Source organism: Talpa occidentalis, unplaced genomic scaffold, assembly GCF_014898055.3.
Source record: "Talpa occidentalis isolate TD23 unplaced genomic scaffold, MPIMG_talOcc4v2.1 talOcc4.3, whole genome shotgun sequence".
Lineage (NCBI taxonomy): Eukaryota > Metazoa > Chordata > Mammalia > Eulipotyphla > Talpidae > Talpa > Talpa occidentalis.
Window position 1 is genome coordinate 143037022 of NW_023603184.1, and position 14179 is coordinate 143051200.

General features: G+C 43.3%; 1 long non-coding RNA gene across 10 annotated transcripts in view; it reads left to right on the forward strand.

Annotated features, from left to right (window-relative positions):
- The window catches only part of LOC119254866 (uncharacterized), a 64134-nt gene that overhangs the window by 15098 nt on the left and 34857 nt on the right, over positions 1–14179 (forward strand). The gene's annotated exons all lie outside the window — the stretch shown is intronic.

Sequence of the window (14179 nt, forward strand, 5' to 3'; positions counted from 1 at the left end):
CAGCCAGGGAGCTGACACACAAGGTAGAGCAGACCTCTCCTGTCCCGCCCCCTGCTCCCCTCAGCAGTGTAGTTCGGTCAATCTACCTGTTCTGTTCCCCACTCTGTCTCTGGTGAATCCTCTCACCCTTGCATCTTTGGCCGATACCCTAGTTCTTGTATGCATAAATAAATATAAATAAATCTTTAAGAAAAAAAAAAAAGAAAATATAGAAAACATAAATTGGATCTCATGCAAAGTTTGTCCTTTTTGTTTGTTTAGAATTCTTTACGAAGTTTGTTTGAACTTCATTCTAATATTGCACACGTGTCAGCTTAGTGTTTTAACAGGAATAGATCAGTTTTTCCAATGACATTCAATCATTTTTAATAAAGGTTCTCTTTTCTTTAACAAGTGGTGTGGGCAGGGCTCAGAGAAGCCCACAAGTGGGTGGGAAATTAACGTATCTGGGGTCAGCAGTTTCGGGGCGCTGTTACAGCACTACAGCTGACGTAGGTGGGTTGCAGGAACGTGAAGAAAGTAGGAGCATGGATAGGACTGTCGGGAAATTGCTGTGGCCTTTGAAAGAGTGACATCCTCGACCTGGGGCCAGTTGAGGACAGTTGAGGTGAAACAGACACAAGTCACACTCTCCTCCTCCAATTTTGTTTACTACCAGTGCTTCCGCTTCGTCAACTTGTCGGGAGCCAGAGGGCAACATAACTCAATGACGCAATCCATAGAGCTGAGCCTTCTGCAGGTTCAAGCCAACAGGGAAAGCTGGGATATGGCCCTGGGCGAATGTGGGCACATTCCCAGGACAAAATGGCAATTAGAACTTATTAAAGTTGTGTCTCAATGATCGTTTTCATGTTGCAATTTCTGTATAATTTATTTTGAGAGCAAATTTCAAATGTCAATTTACTGTGTTAATCACTTATCTGAATCCATTCTTCCAGATAAATTTATAATCACAGGGATGATAGTGTTTTCTCAATTATTAGTGAAGCTTTTCACCTTTAGGATTATTTATGATGATGGAGGTGTTTGTCGGGCTTTGCCCTGCTACATGGCAAAGAGGAAGCATTTCAAAATTGAAGGAAGATATCACACATTGTATATTGAGGTGCAACTGTCATCACAAGCTTTTTGATCTCTTTTAAGTTATAGAAATAAGCAGATACTAAAAATGCACCCCCCCCCAAAAAAAAAACAATATTAGACATCACATGAATATGTGGAGTTCATGATATTAACATTTAGTGAATATTAGCAGAACCTGTGATCTGGATTTCTCTTCAGGAACAGATAATTATGGTTACATTTATTTTATTCATTTTGTTCCTCTTTCTTATCCCCAAATTACAATAAAGAAAAATCCTAAGTGTTCTGCAAGTTTTTAAAAAAGTAGCAGACTTGTGGATAATACAGAGAAACTTCTGATTTTTATTGACTAAATCGTTTTGTTTTGCTTTGCTCCTATTTTATGTCTAAAGCTGAAAATAGCAGCAGTAAACAGAGCTTCTAATTTATGAATGTTTCTTAATATCAGCACACACATACACACACTTTATATATAACCTGGCTTAGATCAAGCTGCCTGCTCTTCGGGGTGACCCATTTGGCAAAAGTAATTTCCTCCCGTTCAGTAGAACATAAATTAAATATATATATAAAATACTTCGCTAGGACTTGGTGAGTTCAGCGCAACTGGCAAATCCTTCATAAGAAAGGCCACGATGTCACACTGGCAAGAGAAAATAGAATCTGGGCTGAGAGCTGGAGAGAAAAATAAAAGTTCTCTTAAGAGCAAGGGCAACAGCTGAGGAGGGTGGGGGTACCTGCTTCAAAGGCCCCAGTGTCTTGTGTTTATAGATGAAATGTTGGTTTCTAAGGGGGGAGCGTGTCCACAGAAGCAAATATCCCTGACACCCAAACAAAATAAGCCCAAATAAAATAGATGATGCAGTCCATAGTAAAAAGGGAGATAACTAAGCATGGGAAAAAATGCATGACCTCACTCTTTCAGAATACAACATGATTCATCAGCATTTTCCAGCTTTCTTGCATGCCTGCCTGCTTTGACTGTGTCACAGCTCCGCCCCTGTCCCTTTCACCCCCAAGGTTAGGTCACTAAATCTAGGGTGCTGGGGAACTGGGAAGGATGGTAGCATTTAAAGAAAGCTCGTGGTTGGTGGACATATTTTTTTAGAGACTTATTTTTGTCTATTTTATTTATTTATGCATAGAACAGGGGTGCAGGCCAGAGGTGCAGGGGGTGAGAGGATTCACTAGAGACAGAGTGGGGAGCAGAACAGGCAGATGCACTGAAACACACTGCTTATTTCTTGTCAATAATTTAAAGGCACCCTTACTGCTGACGCCCCACTTTCACAAAAGCTAAAATTGACAGTTTCTTCTTTACTTTTTTGGCCTCGGAAAAGCTGTGTATGAAGTTACTTGAAAAATAAGTCTCTGTGATCATGAGGAAAATGTTATGAGAATAATCTATGGAAATGAATTAGAAGTGGGAGGAATCAGCTAAAAATATCATGACATGCAGGCTAAGTTATAATTTTAAATTGTGGCGCTAGCCAAAGCCTCGAAGTGTTATCAGCCCATCTCCTGCTATGAAAAGGCACTATAGTTTAATCAAATAACTGTGAAGCCACTGTCTCAAAATTGCAACCAAATTGTTTGTGCAGTGTTATGTAGCTAAGGAAACAAATGCAGACGTCTAGAGTTACATTATTAGTTTCTTTTCAGCCTTGTGCACTTCAAAGATTTTTCAGAATCTAGTAATATTACAGTGCACGCGGCCAAGGCTCCTTGCTGCTCCTCCTTCTCTCAGACCCTCCTCCTTCTTTTATGATTTCTGGCTTCAGCCATGTGGCAAAGGAAGAAAAAGACACAGTCACTCTCCATTTTGTTCGTCCTCCCAGGAACTGACATCTTTATTCTGAGGACGATAAGTCATACTGGGTGAAAAGAAAGTTTTTGAGAAACCTGCAGTTTTCAGCTACTCTCTACCCATGTCCCCAGCACAAGCAGCATCTGGGTGCCTGTAAAAATGCAGCTTCCCAGGCCCATCTCCTGAGGTCCAGAGGGGCGGGAAGGCGATCTGTAGTTTTTACTGGGGGGCCCTGGAAACTGAAGGTGCTGTATTTGCCAGAGGCCTGATCTTTAGAAAATCAGATCAATCTGACACATTTTCTTCTATGCTAACAACAGTTTCTAGAAGTATCTCCCTGCTTCTCAGAAGCTAGTGATTCAGTCCCATTAAAACTGCAGGTTTAGGGCCTCCCTCGTGGCACAGAGGTTTAAGCACAGCACTATGAAGCTATCCTCACCCTCTGCAGCACAAGTTTGATCCCCAGACTGCTGGGGAGCTACCCATATGGCGCAGGAGACCTCTCCTGTCTCCCCTGCTGCTCCCCTCAGCAGTGTATTTAGTCAGTCTGCCTGTTCTGTTCCCCACTCTGTCTCTGGTGAATCCTCTCACCCCCGCCCCACACCTCTGGCCTGTACCTAGCTCTTGTATGCATAAATGAATAATCTTTAAAAAAAACAGCAGGTAAAGCTCTGACCCTCAAAAGATCAGGTAATCTCTCAAAATCTCCCCCTAACATGTAGTGTTCCAAAGAGGATGGTTAGGGGTAGGTTAAAAATGACACAGGAAGGTGATCTCCCTGTTTATCTAGCGAAGGCTCCAATGTCAATGAAAGCCCTGTTCTGAGCTCCCCCACACCGGGGTCTGGGACTCCTATCCATACCTCACCCCTCAGGCATTTGAACAGCCATAGATGGTGGTGGTGGTGGTCAGGCAGGATTTCCAACCACCCTGTCTTATTTCAGAGGTGGCTGTACATGTCTCCATGGTTTGTGGGTATTGGGGACCTCACTCACCCTTGCTCTGCTGGGCTCTTGGCCTTGGTGCAGCTAGCTGTGCAGATCAAGCATTTTGTTTTCACTCCAAGAGCTTCCCTTTCTGCCTATTTGCACGTCTATTATTTTGTACCCTGGTCAGAAACCCCATCTGATTCAGACCGACCAGTTACACACTACTCTGTCAGCACCGCATTCATTTATGCAAGACGCCTGAGTGTAAATATTCTTTGGTCTTTTGCCCAAGATAGTTTGGCCAGACAAATTGTATGCTACTTATTTTCAGGAGTCTGTTATTTTCTTAGTGAACTCAACCCCCAGATCATATCAATAGTTCATCAGTGAAACCAATCAATTATTTAGAAGTTAATGACATTGATGTTTATTTTTTAAAATCAAGGTTATTTGAGGAATGCCTTATATACAATAAAATTCTCAAGAAAAATGTACAATCAATCATTATTTTAAAATAATTATAAAATACTCAGGAAGTTGCAAAGCTAGTACATAATGTCCCAGGTACACTTTGGCCAAGTTCTCCCTATTGTATAGAATTCCACTTTACTGAATTATAGTAGACTACCGGAGAGGAGATTGACATTAGAATGAAATAATGGCGGGTACTCCCTGGTGATGCAAGGGGTTAAGACGTAGCACTGTGAGACTATCTGCAGCCACTGCAGCATGAGTTTGATCTCCGACCAGGGAGCTACCCACATGGCACAGCAGACCTCTCCTGTCTCCCCACTGCTCCCCTCAGCAGTGTATTTCGTCAGTCTGCCTGTTCTGTTCCCCGCTCTGTCTCTGGTAAATCCTCTCACACACCCCCCCCCCCCCGCACCTCTGGCCTGTACCCCAGCTCTTTTATGCATAAATAAATAAATCTTTAAAAAAGAACTAAGTAATGGTGCAGTTGTATGTCATTTTCTCTTGTGTGATTCCTGTTTCCATAGCACCATCGAGTTGCCGAATTGCCTTTCACCACATTCATCCTCATCCTACCTCAGCCTTTCCCTTCCTTCATCCACCTTAATCCCTGAACTTTATCCCTGACAATGAATACTCTATTTGTCTCTGGAGTTTTGCCTTCTAGAATGTTCTGTACATGGAATCATATAGTGTGTGAGACTGACTTGATCACTCAGTACAATGTCCTTTATCATCAGTGTAATGCTCATCCAAGATGTCCAGTGTTTGTTCTTTTTTATGCTGATGCTATTACAAACTAGATTTATCTGTATACTAAACTTAACTATGTGCCTTTCCTTCCCAAAAGGTTTTGAAGTGGTTTATAATAAATGATGTAATAACAAGACTAAGAAAATACAAATTCAAAGTGGTGTGTATTGCAAATGGAAAGGCATAGTAAGCAGACCCCAGCTGCCTCAGCGATGGGGGCCGGCAGGAGCATGGTGTTCTCGCACCCTGCCGCTACCCCACAAGGCAGTTGTGGCAGTTGCTCCTCAGAGCCCAGCAACTGCCTTTTTGTCAGTTGCTTCTCAGAGCCCTTTTAGGCAACCGTGTGCTTCCTGGATAGTGGAATGTACTAATCAGGTGTGAGCTATGAGCTGATTGGTACCATAAGCACCAGCCACAGGATTAGAAATGGTCCAAACTGGGCCTCCCCAGTGGTGTAGTGGGTTGAGCGTTGCACTGTGAAGCTGTCCGCAGCCTCTGCAGTGCCGGTTCGATTCCCAGCCAGCCAGGGAGAGTCCCACATGGTGCAGCAGACCTCTCCTGTCCCACCTGCTGCTCCCCTCAGCAGTGTCTTTGGTCCATCTGCCTGTATCTACTCCCTGCTGTGCCTCTGGTGAATCCTCTCACCCTCCCGTGCCTCTGACTATACCCCTTATATAAATAAATAAATCTTAAAAAAAAAAGGGAAATGATCCAAACAGAATTGTGGGTGGGGCACCCTGAAAGAGAATATTAGGCATGGTCAGAGGGAGCTGAAAGACAGATGATTCCAGCCTCTGAAGAAAGAAGGGGAAGATTCCATTCACCGGCCTCTGAAGAAAAAAGGAGGGCGGGAAGCTACAAGAAGAAATAAGAAAAGAAGCATCCAGCAGCCGACTTCTCAGTAGGGAAGAGAAGCCAAAGACCTTTGCAGAGACGGCCGCTGGTCCTGTCTCTCCATGACCTACAAGGAGCACCAAAGGCCCTGGGCCTGGTGTCTCAAAGAGCTGTTTGTTGTTGGTACAACCCAGCAACTCACAAAGACATGTTAACACCGGGGTCTCTGACACCACCTCTGGGGAACCAGTAGTGACCATCACTACTGGCCAGTGCTGTCCAGCACTCCTGGTGACTGGTGGAGACCATCACGGATGCTACCTGGGTGAGACAGTCACCACTAGTGGCTCTTTGTTTCCTCTGTTTGTAAAATAAACCCCATGGTGGTTGTTCCTGGAGCCTGAGGTCTCTTGCAATTGTGCGCAGGTGAGAACCCACAGAAAGTGACCTGTGCTCTTATCGGGCATGTCCCTTGTCAGGCCATAGCCCATAGTCCCCACTGTATGGGTGTTGTGTTGCTATAGTCCTTGGTTTTGGTTTTGGAACTTTTGGCGGCTCTCGTGTCTCAGAGCCTGGGCATGTGGGGGCCTGTTGCATCCTTCCATGCGGCCCCCTCCTCCTTACTGACTGCCCCTGGTTCAGAAAGGCATAGTAAGCGCAACTTGGTGGTCACCTAGCCACTCTGGGTAAGTCTCATAGCAGGCTCTGGAGTTCCTGGCATCCAGGATTGAAAAGAAGAAGAAGAAGAATATGACAGGCATCATGTTTCTCAATATTTGAAGGAAACTTTCCAGTTCTTCAATGAGGGAGAATTTTTTTGGGGGGCTGCTTTTTTTTTTACATGTATCATATTGATGTAATGGATAAAATTCTCAGGATTATTTCTTTTTTTAAAAAAGATTTATTTATTTATGCATACAAGACCTGGGGTCCAGGCCAGAGGTATGGGGAGGTGAGAGGATCCCCCAGAGACAGAGTGGGGAGCAGAACAGGCAGATGGACTGAAATACACTGCTGAGGGGAGCAGCGGGTGAGACAGGAGAGGTCTGCTGTGCCATGTGGGTAGCTACCGGGGATTGAACTCCTGCTGCAGTGGCTGCGCTCAGCGTCATAGTGTTGAGACATAACACCTCCCGCCACGAGGGAGGCCCAACTCAGCATATTTCTGTAGCCAATGTAAACATGGGTTGTACTTAGCTGGCTAAGTACAAAATCAAAAGGAAACTATTTAAATAGAACTCCACAAATGTAGCCAACAAGACATAGGATGTGCCTTGCACCTCATGCAGTCCCAGGGCCCAGAGGCAGGGCTCCTGGGTCTGTATTCACACAAGTCAACAGCCATTTCTGGCCCATCGCCCGTTCAGTGTTCTTGTGGGTGTGTGAGACCACGTGACCAGTTGTGGCCCATGAGTTGTGAGCTTGGCAGATCACATTTTCAGAGGAAGCGTCTTCCAAAAACAGGACACTGGTAATCCTCTATGAAGAGGTTGGGTCTACCTGTTCCTCTCCTTGAGGACGAGTGGGCGGATGGAAGTGGCGTTGTGTGACTTCTCCCCGGTTCTCTCTCTCCCTCCCTCTCTGTCACTCTCTTACCTTTTTCTGAGCCTTGAGTCAACTGTGCTGAAGGTATCATACTGCAGAGAATGTAACTGTGACACTTGTAAAAAGGGGAGGTGCCAGGTTCTCTGGCCCAGCCAAGGAAGGTGGCGCTGAGCAGGGAGGGAAGACGAGAAAAGACTGTAGAAGGAAGAACGGGGATCAAGGAGACCTGGAGGAGGCACATGGAGCAGAGAGACATGTGAGGAAGCTGGACTTGCTTCTTTGCTTTGGCCTTGTGCCTGGAACTTGGGGGACACAGAAGGAAACACTGGAAGAGACAGAGACGTGGGTGAGAGACCTGTGGGGGGCTGACAATGGCGACCTTTCTCTTGATTTTGACCTTTTCCTTCCAGACCTGCTCTGCCCCTTCTGCCCCTTTCCTGTGGGTCACCCCCAAAAGGTGCCTTACACGCATGGCAAACTTTTGGGCCTCAGCTGCCCTGCTTCGGGCTAACCCTGTTTGGCTGGGCATTTACCCATAAGGGATGGATTACTTTGAATGTTTAATTGGAAACAATTTTAACATATTTTTCTCTTCCCTTATTGCACAGTAATTGTATTAAGTTCTTTCCATTAAAGGTCTATGTTCTAGGGCATATTTTATCTTGATGCAGCAGATGGCAGAACCTATTTAAAGCAGGCAGGTTTGGGGGCCCAGGGATGCCCCTTATCCTGCCTTATACCAAGAACACAAGTAGAAACTATGTAAACAGTTTTGTCCCAGGAGCCCCAACCATTCCAGCCCAACACTCTTCAAGCCACCCAAGCTTAAAATCCAGACACAAAAGTGAGGAAACCTTAGGGATGACTAAGTCCCAGTTACCTTCTCACTAAAATCTCAAAAGAGGAGGCACATTTAATATTTATCGTCAAGGAAATCTACAGCAAATTACTTGGCTTGCCTAGATCTAGAGAGAGACCGACTTGCAAACAGCTATGCTCTTAAAAAATTTGGTGAAGAAATATCAAAAAGCATCCTATGTTTTAGAGCCAACTTTGAATCTTCCAAGAGGTCATCTTTCACCTGAAATACTAGGAAAAAAATAAATCATCAAGTCCTCTTCTGAATAATGGCCACAAGGAAAAGCTATTAGCAAATACCTATGATCATGTCAATTATAACGAATTTTGTTACAAATGTTCTTCCAAAGTTTGCTTTCTTCATTCTTTGTGTCTCATTTTTAATGCTTTCTCCCTTCTTTTTATCTTCTAGAGCAGAGTTCATTGGGAGTACCTTGTTGATCATACTTTTCAGGCTAAATAAAACTTTAATGTCGTCTTGTTTTAGATCCAAATATGATGACAAAGGAAACCTGACAATTTTGCTGAGGGCATGGCTTGGAAGCAGCCCTCACCTGAGGTCAGGACTAGGCTGTCTTTAGAGAGCCTATTGCCTTGATGAATATGCAATGAACAGCCTTTGCAGAGATGACCACCCAGCCTCTGTGTGTTCCCCGAAGAGTAGATAGAAGAGACTGCAGAAGCTCCCCTCTATTAGCCCTTTTTAAAATTTATTCATTTAATTTATTATTTTTTTTGTGTGTAGAAGAACTGGGGTGTAGGCCAGAGGTGCAAGGGTGAGAGGATTCATGAGAGACAGAGTGGGGAGCAGAACAGGTGGGTCTACTGAAATACACTGCTGAGGGGAGTAGCGGGCAAGATGGGAGAAGTCTGCTACGCCATGTGGGTCAGCTCCCTGGCCGGGAATCAAACTCAGGCCACAGGGGTGATAGCGCTGAGACTTAACCCCTAGGCCACCAGGGAGCCCCCCCCACCTCTGCTAGCTATTGATTGACATCACCCTCCACACTTCTGTAAATCCTCCTACCTCCCTGTCACATAACAGAGAGATATAACCAACATTTACAAACTTAGTGCCTGAGACTTCCAATAATACTGTGGCATTTTAGAGAAATAGGAAATGTCTCTTCTGGTAAAATGTAAGCAGCATTAAGAGATAATGATGTATCATAACTGATTACCAACCTCTGAGAAGAAAAATATTCCTTCCCGAATTTTGACTGGATTAACTGAGCATACTTTTACCTATAGCTATTCATAACTTATTAATCACTTCCTGTTCAAGTGACTCAGAGCTCTAAAACTGACTGTATCTCATCTATCTCCAAAAAGAGATTCCTTAAAAAATTTAGATCCAAAGAGATTTACAGTCTTGAAACCTCCTTAAATGTCATATTCTTGAGAAATCTTTCCTTAACATCTCTTTTTGCAGGCAATTTAAAAGCGCTCCCCTCTTTAATACTCTCCACACACACAAAGCTTCTCTTTCAGAGCTTTTGTCTTGAGTTGTGATGTTTTTGCTTATTTGTATCCTATATTTATCTGCCACAGTCTGTGAAATCCAGGAAAGCAGACAAAACGTCTGTCACATTCATCATTATAGGTTTATGAGAGCAGCTGTCTTAAGTACTTTGTTCTAATAATCTGTGTTCTTTAAAACTTACATGCAAAGTTGGCATGTTTTCTTTAATTGAAGAAGCATTTCCTTCCAGCTCTATCATTCTCTGCTTTCCCAGTTCTAAGTTCCTCTTTTTGAATGGAGAATCAATAAGAAAACGCATAAACAAGATTGCAGTTAATGCAATTTAAGACATCGCACAACTGTCAGAAGCCGTCCTAGGCTTAGGAGTTCAATGTAAGTGGTAGAAGCATTGGAGAGGTAGCAGTAGCCCTTGGAGAAGTTGGTTAGATAATGTTTCAGTACAAACTTGGGTCTTGGAGGATGGTTGGGAGAGGAGTGGAAAATACATTGACAGCGGTAAAACTTAACACAAATGAACTTGAAGGGCAACGTGTAGTCTGTGTAAAGAAGGAGAAGTTCCATGATTAAGCTGCTCTTATAGGAACATCATGGAATATTAACTTTGAGAGGGCTTTTGTGGAATTACTGGGTATGTTTAAATACCGGAATCTAACCTCGGTCCTGGAAGCACTGGAAGTTTCCACATGTGGCATAATGAAAACGTTCTAGCAAGGTATACTTGGGAACTTAGCGCAAGAAGACAAAGTCCAGAAGGGAAAATGAGTAACTGTCAGAATTCCATGAGCAGGGTGGGGAGAGTTGAGACAAGTAAAGGCAGTGACAGGTGACATGTATTATGAAATAAAATATGAAGAATCAAAGTGGATTATAGATGGAGATTAATAGTGAGAGAAGCAGACCTCCCTGGTGACCTAGGGGTTAAGTCTCAGCGCTAGCATTGCTAGGGCCTGAGTTTGATCCCTGGCCAAGAAGCTGACCCACATGGCGAAGCAGAACTCTCCTGTCTCCTGCTGTTCCCCTCAGCAGTGGATTTCAGTAGAATCGTCTATTCTGTTCCCCACTCTGTCTCTGGTGAATCCTCTCACCCTCCAGCACCTCTAGTCTACACCCTAGTTCTTCTACCCCAAAATAAGTAAAATTAAAAAATAAAAATGTAGAGAAGCTAAGCAAAAAAGAAACTAGGAGGACTATAATAAAACAAATAAAAAGTCAAAGGCCAGGTAGAAGAGATAATTTAAGTAGGTCAAATAATGAATTAGTGATACTGGGTTATCATTGCCAATGGGATCTCCAAAGGGCCACAGGTTAGCTGTAAACAAAGGTTATGTAAGATGAGGCTGTAATTAAGGAAATACACAATGATGCTTCAAAGGCAATCTTCTCTACAGAAGATTGAGTTTATAGGGTCTAATTTGGTGATATAGGTTTGGTCAGATTTTACAAATGTTCTGTATGTGTTTGAAAATAATCACTGCTGCCTAACAGTAAAGGTGAATTATCCTTTATATTTCTTTTAAAAGCAAGCTTATTAGGGGCCTCTCTGATGGCACAAGGGGTTAAGTCTCAGCACTATGAAGCTATCCGCAGCCACTGCAGCAGGAGTTCGATCCCCAGCCAGGGAGCTACCCACATGGTGCAGCAGACCTCTCCTGTCTCACCTGCTGCTCCTCTCAGCAGTGTATTTCAGTAGAACACCTGCTCTGTTCCCCACTCTGTCTCTGGTGAATACTATCACCCCCTGCACCTCTTGCCTGTAACCCAGTTCTTGTATGCATAAATAAATCTTTTAAAAAATAAAGAAAACCAAGCTTATTATTTTATTCAAAACATCTTTATCCTTATTGGTTTTGTTGCTGCTTGACTTACCAAATTTCTGAGAGAGGAATATTAATACCCCACTTTTTATTTTATTTTATTTTTTTTGGTAAAGGGCCTACACTAGTTTCAAAAAAAAAGTGTTTTTAACACTTACATGCAAATTATATATTTTTTCTTTAAATGGAGCCTATTGTTTCCATATTTTTATTACTATGTTGCTGTTAAAATGTAGTTTCTAGAATTATGTTAATATCTCTACTGATTGTGGTGTTTCAACTTTTAATCATAATTCTGTCAATTTTTGCTTTTTATACTTTATTAATTTTTTTAAAGATGTATTTATTTAGACAAGAACTGGCTAGAGGTGCGGGCCAGGGAGAGGATTCACCAGAGACAGAGTGGGGAGCAGAACAGGCAGATCTACTGAAACACACTGCTGAGGGGAGCTGCAGGTGAGGCAGGAGAGGTTTAGCCACACCATGTGAATTGCTACCTGGCCAGCCGGGAATCGAAGCTGCGCTGCAGAGGCTTGGGACAGCTTCACAGTGCGGTGCTCAACTCACTGCACAACCGGGGAGGCCCTGTTTTTTATATTTCATAATTATGTTGTATTCAAGTTTAACATTTTCCTGTGAATTATTCATTCTATATTACATTAGGAAATTCTTTATAATAAAGCTTATTTTCATCTAACATTAATATATGATTTTATATCATACCACTTTTAATATTCAAAATCAAAACTGAGAATTTCTTATAAAATAATTTATTCTTTCAAGTTTAATTTTACTTATTGATTCATTTGGATGTCTGTTGAATATTTTAGGTGCAAATATATTTTTAAACCCTCCCTCACCTTAGCAGTTATTTTCTTTTTTAGGTGTCAGATAGACTTGTGGAGGGGCGGAGGGAGGGGCAGGGGCGGAGGGAGATCTGAAGCACAGAGCATAGTGGAGCAGCAGGCACAGAGAGAAGAGACCTTCTGCTGCACCACATGCGCTCTGGCTCCATGCCCCCTTCTGGGGGCTGGCTCCCACGCTCCTTGCGGGTAGCTCCCTGGCCGGGGCTCGAACTCAGGTCGCAGCGGTGAGAGCGCTGAGACTAACCCCTAGGCCATCCTGGAGGCCCCACCAAGGGCTTAGTTAAATGGAGCCTTTAACCCTTATTAGGAGGCTTCAGGAGAACTACTGACAGCTGCTTCTCCAGCAAGTCAGAAGAGACTACGGCTGCCCTTCCCTTCCCTTCCCTCAGTGATCATCACTGTCTCCTCCTAGGGCCCCTGGGCGCTGAGGGAAGATGGCTTTCAGCAGCACCTCCATGTCTTCATCAGTGACAAGAGGGGGCAAAGTATGGGGATTTTTCAAGTCTAAAGTATTTTTCATTGATGAATCAGAAGAAAAACCTACACAGTTCAGAAAGTAATCAGGATTGTATTGATCCTGAAAGATTTCTTTGGTGATGATCGTGTGTAAAATCAATATTTAGAAGTTTCTAGAGATTTAAGTATGCAGACTTCTGATGTCCTCATAGAATAATGAATGCTCTTAGCGAGCTGAAGAGACTCAAAAAAAAGTAAATAATCCAGTCACAAAATGGGCAGAAGAGATAAAAAGGAACTTCTCCAAAGAGGAACTGCAAATGGCCACCAGGCATATGAAAAAATGTTCAGCATCACTTGCAATCAGGGAAATGCAAATCAAAACTACCATGAGATACCATCTCACACCAGTGAGAATGGCACATATTAAAAAAACTAGCAACAACAAATGTTGGCGAGGGTGTGGAGAAAAAGGAACTCTCCTGCACTGTTGGTGGGAGTGCAAACTGGTCCAGCCACTATAGAGAGCTGTGTGGAGATTTCTGGACCTACTAAACATAGAGCTTCCATATGATCCAGCAATTCCACTCCTAGGTATTTACCCAAAGGACACAGAAACATCCATTCCAAAGAGCACCTGCACCCCTATGTTTATAGCAGCACTGTTTACAATAGCTAAGCTTTGGAAACAGCCCAAATGCCCAAAAATAGATGCCTGGATCAAGAAAATGTGGTCCACATACACCATGGAATATCACTCAGCATTCAAAAAAGACAAACTCATGCCATTTGCAGCAACATGGATGGAGCTGGAAGGGATCATGCTCAGCGAAATAAGCCAGAAAGAAGACGAAAAACACTGGATGGTCTCACTCATAGCAGGAACCTAGAAACCAGCAAAGCACCTGTAGTCCATGACCTTAGTCTATCCTTTGCACTTGTTTTCTTCACGTTGTATAGAAGAAATGGATTAAGTAGAAGGAGCCATACATTTCTGGGCATTAAAGAATAGTTTGTGTGGTTGTTCAGAATCATCTTGGAAGGTGCAGTGATTTCTCTCTCCACATCCTCCAGATATTTCTTAGCTCGTAAGTGTCTTCTAGTACCACCGTCTCTTCTCCCATCAGTATACACTCTGTTTGCCTTCCTTGCTCCTAGAAGCTGCCCAAGGACATATGACAATATTCTAAGATCTTTCCAGGCCCTCCATGGATGGCAGTGGTTTCATATCACACTTAAACAATCTCCAGAGGTTGTGACCTGAGAGTTCCCGGCTTGGG